At 46.9% G+C, this 8831-nt stretch overlaps 2 pseudogenes; one reads left to right on the top strand and one right to left on the bottom strand.

Moving 5' to 3' along the window:
* Nucleotides 1–305: 305 nt before the first annotated feature.
* On the bottom strand, nucleotides 306–443 carry LOC119266288 (annotated as a pseudogene).
* A 4679-nt stretch (nucleotides 444–5122) lies between these two features.
* LOC119360182 lies at nucleotides 5123–6574 on the top strand (annotated as a pseudogene).
* Nucleotides 6575–8831: the final 2257 nt, after the last annotated feature.

Genomic DNA, 8831 nt, shown 5'->3' on the forward strand with positions numbered 1-8831 from the left:
TTGGTAGGACTCGTCATACCTTTTCCAGCACTTCCATGCCGGATGGCCCATCTTCCCGCAGATCTGGCATTGTACCCGAGGAGCAGAGGCATGGTTGTTGTAGTTGCCTCCGCTACCGCCTCCATTGTTGCCGCCGTGGCCACCACCGCCACGACCTCCTGGCTTGGAATAGCCACGGCCGCCGCGGTCACCACCATTGCAAGCTTGTCTGCGGCCGCGGTCACCACCTCCGCCGCCTTGCTTGCGGCCTCGTGTGGCACTGTTGGCGGAGGACTGCGACCTACCGCCACGAAGATTCAGCCTCGTCTCGAAGCTGAGCAGCTGCAGAAAAGCTCAGCTGCAGTAACCGGCTCCACCCTGGAGCACATAGCAGAAACCACCGGATCGAAATCTTCATCGAGTCCGGCGAGGATATGGGAGACAATGTCTTCCTCGTCCACCCTCTTTCCCGCGGCGATCAGCTCATCGGTGAGGGTTCTGACTTTCCCAACGTAGTCGGTGATGGAGAGGTTGCCCTTCTGTAAGTTGGCGAGGGCGATGCGAACGTTGGTGGTCTGCGATCGAGTGCGAGATGCAAGCATCCCCTCGACCGTGTTCCAGAGCTCCGCGGAGGTGTGACAGGACGCAACCTGGATGGCTATCTCACGGGGAAGAGTCGTCAGGAGATAGGAGAAGACTTGTTGGTCTTGCGCATACCAGGTTTGGAAGGCAGGATTCGCCGCTTTCGTCGTGGTCTTGCCGTCGGCGGAGGCCACGTCGATCTGCATGGGCGGCGGCGGCTGCTCAACGTCGAGGTACTTCGCCATCTGGGCTCCCCGGATGGCGGAGACCACGGTCGCTCGCCACAGGGCTTGGTTGCCCTTGGTAAGCTTCTCTGTGGCAGCGTGAGCGAATGGCGAGGAGAGGAAGGAACTTGAAGACGTCGCCATGGATGAGCTCGAGGATTGCTCTGATTACCATGAAAGAAAGAGAATTGTGGAAGCGTATGCTGTTCGGCAGGGACGCGTTCGTGTTATGTAGAGACATCAGATTACAAGATAGGTTGCGCAGGTTGTTACTAGACTTGGCCTCTACTCCAAGCTATACAAAGATAAACCTATCCTAGCTAACAACTTGCCGCACCCAAGATTACATGTACGAGTACGTACCAATACGTGACAACATGTCATAAAATACTAGCCTATACATTTCCTACAAGCCTATCATTTAACAAAGTGTCGTCTATTTTAAGGACTCTGAAACTTCTGAACACTCAGAACACATTCGAGGGACTTCTAGCAGATCCAAGTGTTAGACTGGAAGGAGATTTTATTCTAACTTCATGGGAATCAATGATACCCCCTCATAAATCATTTGCTTGTTTTGTTACAAGTAATGCTCAGGATACACGTGAAGGTAGTGCCTTGCTGAGGATACAACCCTTGAAAGTGCAACGATTTTGGAAACAGGTCCGAACGGAAATTACCGATGAATCGATTTCAACGAACTCGGGGAGCACGCACCGTAGCATCGCACTGCAATGGCGAGGTTCCCGCGACAGCCCGTGAGGTGCTCCCAGTCGACCCAGCCAGGCACCTCCCTCTCCGCACTTGGAAGTCGGCGACCACCATGGCTCCGCACGAGGCGCGACTGGGATGCTACGTGCTGGGCGGCGGCGCAGCTCGCCGATGATCACCATGGTGGTTTGGGGAAGGATTCTCTTAGGCCTAATCATTCCCTAGGCCAAGCTTTTCTGCGCTTGGCATTAGAACCTGAAGACACCAAACCCAATAATAGCTATTTTTGAATTTTTGAAAAAAAGACTAATTTTGAAGTTAAATATTTTTGGGATATAAAATAAAGAAAAGCCTATTTTTTTAATAAATGACTAGATTTTATATATTTTGGGTTTCTTCCTGCCTTTGGAAAAAGAAAATCCAGAGGCCGGCCCAATTTGAAGCTAGTTAAGGAAACTCTGAAATAAGGAAAGAAATAGTGTTCAAGTGTTGTCTACTGAAGGACTCTGAAACTTCTGAACATACAGAACACACTCTAAATTTGGAAGCTGGCCAAAACAGGAGAAAATCATCATTCGCTTCACCGCCTTCACTCAAGATTCATCGATGGTTTAGGAGTCACCAAGTGAATCCAACGACATATTCTACTCGTCATTTACCATTTCCTTGTTGTCTTTAATTAGTTAGCTGTTTAAGGTTCTAATCTCAAGTGAAGTAACTACCAAGTGCCTAACCATTGTGGGATTATAAAGCCCCAGCTTGGGTGGATGAAATGCAAAAGGAATTAACCTTTCCTTTTTGCGAATATTGACGTATTTGCACTAGAAGTAGCCTTATTTCCCTTCCTCATCCCAGATCCACCATGTCGCAACGGAAATTTAGCGGCATGTACATGTAGCTTCGGGGGTATATTTTGATTTTGGCTGCATGACAACTTAGCAGATATGGTCATATGTAGTCAATATTTCGCTCGGAAAGTACATAGCTTCTTAACACACTACTACAAAGGAACGCAAGATGGTAAAATGTTGGCCTTAAATTGTTTGCACGTATATCTGCTAAACAAAGGTGATTGAAAAGACTAAAAGCAAGAATGGATGCAGACAAAATGAATCAGAAAATAAAATAACATGATAACACAGAAAGAAGTTTTAAAAAGGAAGAGATTCATGAGGCGGAAAAAAAAATTAAGCTCACCTCTCTGCTGGTTCTGGAAGATGAGGATGCACTAGTCTTCATGAGTGATCTGCTGGATGTCTCCATGGAGGATATGGGAGATGAGGTCCCAGTCTTGCCATTCTCTAGTACATATAAGATGTAAAACGAGTCCAACGAAAGACAAATGTAAGATGATTAAATATACATTTTTTCTACGGAATAACAATTAAGCTGGACATACCTACCGCTTAAATGAAAAATACTAGCCAATTTTGTCATGTTGCTTGGACAATTGGCTAGTCCTTGTCACATATATGGACGTTAAGACAATTAAGTGCATGTGTGACCACACACCCTTGAACTTGTCAGTCAATGGTTCCATGTTGTTTTATGTGCTCGAACTACAATATTCATTTCTATCTCTAGCATCCAGCATTTATCCATTCGAAAACATTTCTCATGTTCAGATTTGTATATTTTTTCTCAACAGATTTGTACTCTAGTATATGACATCAAATTTATATATATTATAGCATATTTTCAAACAAACAATAGTATAAGGAGTACTAGTAAAAACGGTCACCTCTATTGCAAAGCAGGTTAAGGTCGACGATTTGGTAACCCTGGCTGCATAGGAAGCTTAATGATAAAACCATCATATTCTGCCCTACATCATCCTGCTCGTCATCTCAGCTCCCTGTTCTGTTTGTCGTGTTTTGTCATCGAGGACAAAAGTCAAGACAAGCCATCATATCTAAGCTATAGCACCAGTAGAATGAAGTTGACACCTTTGATTCTCATTTTACTACTAGCTTATAAGATTTCCCTAGATGCACACCAGAGGTAGTAGCCACACCTCTCGACCTTTTGAATTGATGCGTGTTGATAAGTTTGAGCCAAATATGGAACTCTGAGAGTACTCCCTATTGTTCTAAAACGTAAATCTCTTCAGCACATCGACACGCAGAAAATTCTATGCTAATAAATGTATGATCAACAACCACAAGAAGCCACAGGGTAGAGAGAAAGAACGAGTGCCACCGTTAAAGTGGAACCGTGGAACTCAACATTTATCTAGTGGTGTGAGTGTACCATTTCTCTTCTGGATTTTTGTTTGTCCGCTCTGAAAACAATCATGAAAACCATTGTTTGTGCCATGTCCGTTCGAGGTCCTTCTGTTAGATTTGGGCCAAATGATGACGCAGTTTTTGTCCATTCCGGAGTGTCCCATTCTTTGGTAATTGCTCGGACTATACTTAATCATTACAGGGAGTCTAGTTGGAAGAATACTCCTAGTTTTAGTATGAAACAAAAAGATGTTATCATCCAGGTTGCATCATACTATTTTTGTTTTCCATGTTTACCATTGTGGAGATCTGTATCAGGTCAAGACTTAACAGACTGAACTCTGAAGAATCACAGGGTGCAACAGTTTTTGATTCAAGACTGAACACGCTTCATGATTAGGTTCTGAAGAACCAAGGAAGTGAATATACAAGAGAATTGTTTCCATACCAAAGTAGTGAATTGTATTTCTCATTACTGACCAAGATAAAGTGTGCATCATTCCTTACCAATGAGTTGCAATCAGGATGGTCGCTTCCGGACGTGAATTTGTTTTCTTGAATGTTATGAGAGACAGTCCAAATGTCAAATTTGTACAAGTATCCAATACCTGCATGAATCTGAAAAACAAATGTGTACACATATCATATATAAGTTTATCTTACAGCAAGATTCATTTTGAATGATTTTTTTTCGGACTAGTGTCCAATACCTGCAACAATCTGAAAGAAGTTCACCCTTCCCAAAAAGGCCAAATAAAGCCTAGGCAGTAAGATATCTTCAAAACTCAGACGTTCAGACATGGTTAAGAGTGTTGCTGACTATATGTTGGTGCCACATGTGAGTGACCATGATTTTCATTTTTTATTTACTTTTATTATATACAGCTACTCCCTCTGTAACAAAATATAGGACGTTTTTTTTGTTTCACGTACAATTGTTAAACACCCATTACATTTTGTTACAGAGAGAGTACAATATTGCAACAGAAATGCAACATAACATCACACTTTCAAACTTGGTTAGAGATGGTAGAGTGCACATATATATATGGGTTGCCATGTAAAATGTGAAAGGATGAAGTCCAATGCAAGATAATATACATTTTTTATTGGAACAATAGTTAACGTTGGACCTACCATGAGTAATAGAAATACTGGTTTATGTTTTCATACTGCTTGGACAGTTCGCTTGTCCTTGTCAACATGTTTGGACGTTTAGACAATTGAGTGCCCATGTGATCACACACCCTTGAACTCGTCGTAGTTGATATTGTAGTCATCGCTACAAACTTTTCTATATTTTGAAGTCACTGTAAGAGTTTGCAGAGGCTTCGGTAAAATCATAAAGTGTTGGCAGAGGCCAGTTAATTTGTCCAGAGAGAAGGATTCTCCCATCAATCCATGGAGGTTGCCATATCTGCAGTTACAGGTGAACTTTTGAGCAGGTTCATCTCCTTCCTGACGAACAAGTATCGCTCCTCCTTAAGCCATGCACACTCAGAGGAGCAAAAGAAGATGGTGGAGAGGTTGCATCATCTCCTGATGAGGGCTGGCACCATCGTTGAGGAGGCAGACGCGCGGTACATAACCAACTCTGGAATGATGACACAACTCAAGAATCTCTCAGAGGCCATGTACCGAGGATGCCGCGTGCTGGACACCTTGAGGTACCGAACCCTCCAAGACAGTGGAAGCTTCGACGAGGTTAGCAACGACTCATCCATCAACTGCTTGTATTTAGCCAAGCGTTCTCGAACAACTGGCAAGGCCGTGCACCTCGAGTCACATGATACCTTGGAAAGCTTAGAAATTGTTGTTGCTAACATGGCAGAATTTGTTGTGCTTCTGGGTGGATGCGAGCGCATGTCTCGTAGGCCATATGACGTTTATCTTTACACCGAAAACTTCATGTTCGGCCGACATGCTGAGAAGCAGAAGCTCTTGAGCTTCTTGCTGCAGCACAGTGACCCTCATGGTGATCATGCACCGGCCATTCTTCCAGTCATAGGTGGTGCTTCGGTAGGAAAGAAAACTTTGGTTGCTCATGTGTGTAGCGACGAAAGGGTTCACTCACGCTTCTCCTCCATTTTGCACTTGAATGGAGACAACTTTATGAGGATACTTGACAACGGAAGGAGCATGTTTGGGATGGTGTTGGTGGTTATTACGTTTGCTTCTGATATAGGAGACGATGATTGGAAAAAGTTTCACTCCATTGTCATAAAAATGGGCAGAGGAAGCAAGGTCATCATCATAAGTAGACTTCAAAGGGTAGCTCGATTTGGATCGTTGAAACCGATTTTCTAACTGTTCTGTCTTATGACGAGTTGAGGTACCTTTTCAAGACACTAGTATTTGGAAGTGTAGACCCCATGCAACATCCACGGCTCGTAGAAATAGCAGATGGATATGCCAAGGTGTTGCACAGTACACAAGGTTCACTTGTCGCAACAAATATGTTCGCAGATGTGTTGAGAGGGAACCTCAATGTTCATTTCTGGCGTGGTATATTAGAAAGGGGGGGTATGAATGGTTAAAAGAAACCTCTCCAGATACGGTGTGCACCCAACCATCCTTATAGAACAAGGCCATCCGGTGGACATAACGGACTTTGCTTTGCATCCACTTAGCATGACACGTTATACAGTTAATGTTTCAACCAAGAAGGAATTGCCAAGCGTGACATTTGGCCAATTGATAACAGATCCTAGTGTTAGACCGAAAGAAGACTTCATTTTAATTTCATGGGAATCAAGGATACCTCCTCATAACTCGTTTGCTCGTTTTGTTACAAGTCATGCTCAGGATACACATGAAGGGCCAGGGAGGAAGCGACGAGGAGTGCCTATGTAATTTTGTTTCTGAGCTCGCATAATGTAACCCATGATGTACTGTCTGATGCTTGAAAATAAGATGTGTTTGTGTGGCCATGGACAAACCATTTTAAAGAGTGATTATATACCATTAAACTAAATGTGTTGGAGATCTCAATTGTAAATAAAACTATACTATCAGATCCAACGACCCCCACCCCCCCTACACTTTCCAGATAACAAAAAACGTCATCTTACACCATGGAATGAATCCTAATCCATATAGGAAGGTGAGAAAACTTAACTGAAATAAGAAGGGAATATTCAAGTGTTGTCTATTTTAAGGACTCTGAAACTTCTGAACATTCAGAACACACTTTAATTTGAAGGTGGCCAAAACAGGATAAAAGCATCATTGCTTCACCGCCTTCACTCAAGGTTCACTTGATTCTACTCAAAGTTCAGGAGTGACTAAATGTATCCAACGGCATGATTCTACTTGTCATTTACCATTTCCTTGTTGTGTCTAGTTTGCTGTTTAAGCCAGTTTTAGCTGCTAATCTTAGCTGAACTAACTGAGAAGTGCCTAATGTGACCGCTGCGGAAGTATATAGCCCCAGCTAATCTTTGGCAGAGAATTCATTTCGGGCCACTCGGTCCTCCTTGAGGCCTTCCTGTTCGATTTTGGGCCACAGTGATAGCGTTTTTTCAATAAATTTTAGACTATCTCATGCTTCGGTAATTTTTCTGACCGTACTCGGTACATGGAGCAAATACACAGGAGGTAGAAAACAATTTCCTGTAGGACTACTTTTAGTTTTTTTAATAAAAAAACAAGTTGGATACCAGTATTTGCTTTTCCATTTTTACCGAAAAAGTCTTTCGCCCCGCTTTATATATAAAGCAAAGATCAACATCATCCGGAACAAACGCACGCCAACACCACACACACAAGGCAGGATACAAAAGCATTGAGCGCAACAACACCATCCCTAGCACACTACCACGAAGAGATGAAGCCGCATACAACGAACCGTGGACTCCAAGACGGCGCCTTGAGGAAGGATACGACACTGGAGCGTCGCCACCGCCCGATCCGAGGATCAGAGTTTCCCCTGGAGCCGCATGACGGGCGGTGAGAGCCGCGACGACGCCTTCAAGAAGGGAACGAGTATCGGCGTCGCCGGTCCATCCGAAGATAGAGCAGGTTTTCACCCCAGCCAACACTCACCGCCACCGAACGCTACACCCCGGCTACCACGCCGCCCACGCGGCCATGGCCACTGGGCAGCGCCAAGACATGGGCTCTGCCCAAGCACCGTGCTACCGCCACCAGGGCCGCCGCCCCGGCATCCAAGACCTTGACACCACCGCATCCGAGACTCACCGCTACCCGAACCAAAGAGATGAGCGGAAAAGGTCCCGTTTTTGCACCCCTGGTCCACCCCCAGCGTCGAGACCCAATAGGTCGGCAAGCACTGGCATCCATCGACCCATCCTGCAGCCCGGAGTGCGAGATGAGTTTGGTCCTGCAGCACCGTGGGGGGGACGAGGTCAGTCCTGCTGCACCATGCGTGAAACAAGCTCGGTCCTGCGGCACTGTGTGCGAGACGAGCTCGGTCTTGATGCACCGGGCGCGAGACGAGCGATGGACCGCAGCTGGGAAAGGGCCTACCCTTCAAAGGGAGTAGCGACCGGGTACCGAGGAGATGGGGTGAAGGCCGAAACGGTCCGATCGCAGACAAGCCGATGCCGGAGAAGCCGGCCGCCGCCGCAGGCAGATCTGCCAAGCCACCATGAAGCAGCCACGACACTGGGAGTCCACCACCCCGGACCTCCACACGTCGCCGCCCACGGCTGTAGCAACGGTCATGCCTGGCTGCTGCCATACCCGCGTCGCCCGGTGAGCTCCTAGCGCCGGAGCCGCCGGGCACGCGCCACCGCCACCACGCGCCATCGTCCGACCCCCACCGCCAGATCCGGCCGGATCCAGCAGGAGGCCGACCGCGCGCCACCTCCCGAGACAGGAGCGCTGCAACTGCCCCGCCGCGTGCAAGATCCAGGGCGCCGGCGCGCCACCACCAGCCGGCCGCCCCGCGAGTCCACTGCTGAGCCGCTGAACCCACGATGTCCAGCGCCGCCGTTCGAGGAGGCTGCCTCGCGCCGGCGTCCCACGAGCAGGAGGGAGAAGGGCCCCGCCACCACCGCGCCGGCATCCCACAAGCATGGGGGAGAAGGGCCCCCCCGCCGCCGCACCCACCGGGCTTTGCCCGACGGAGCTCGCTGTTGGCAACGCG

This window comes from Triticum dicoccoides, chromosome 2B (genome assembly GCF_002162155.2).
Source record: "Triticum dicoccoides isolate Atlit2015 ecotype Zavitan chromosome 2B, WEW_v2.0, whole genome shotgun sequence".
Taxonomy (NCBI): Eukaryota; Viridiplantae; Streptophyta; class Magnoliopsida; order Poales; family Poaceae; genus Triticum; species Triticum dicoccoides.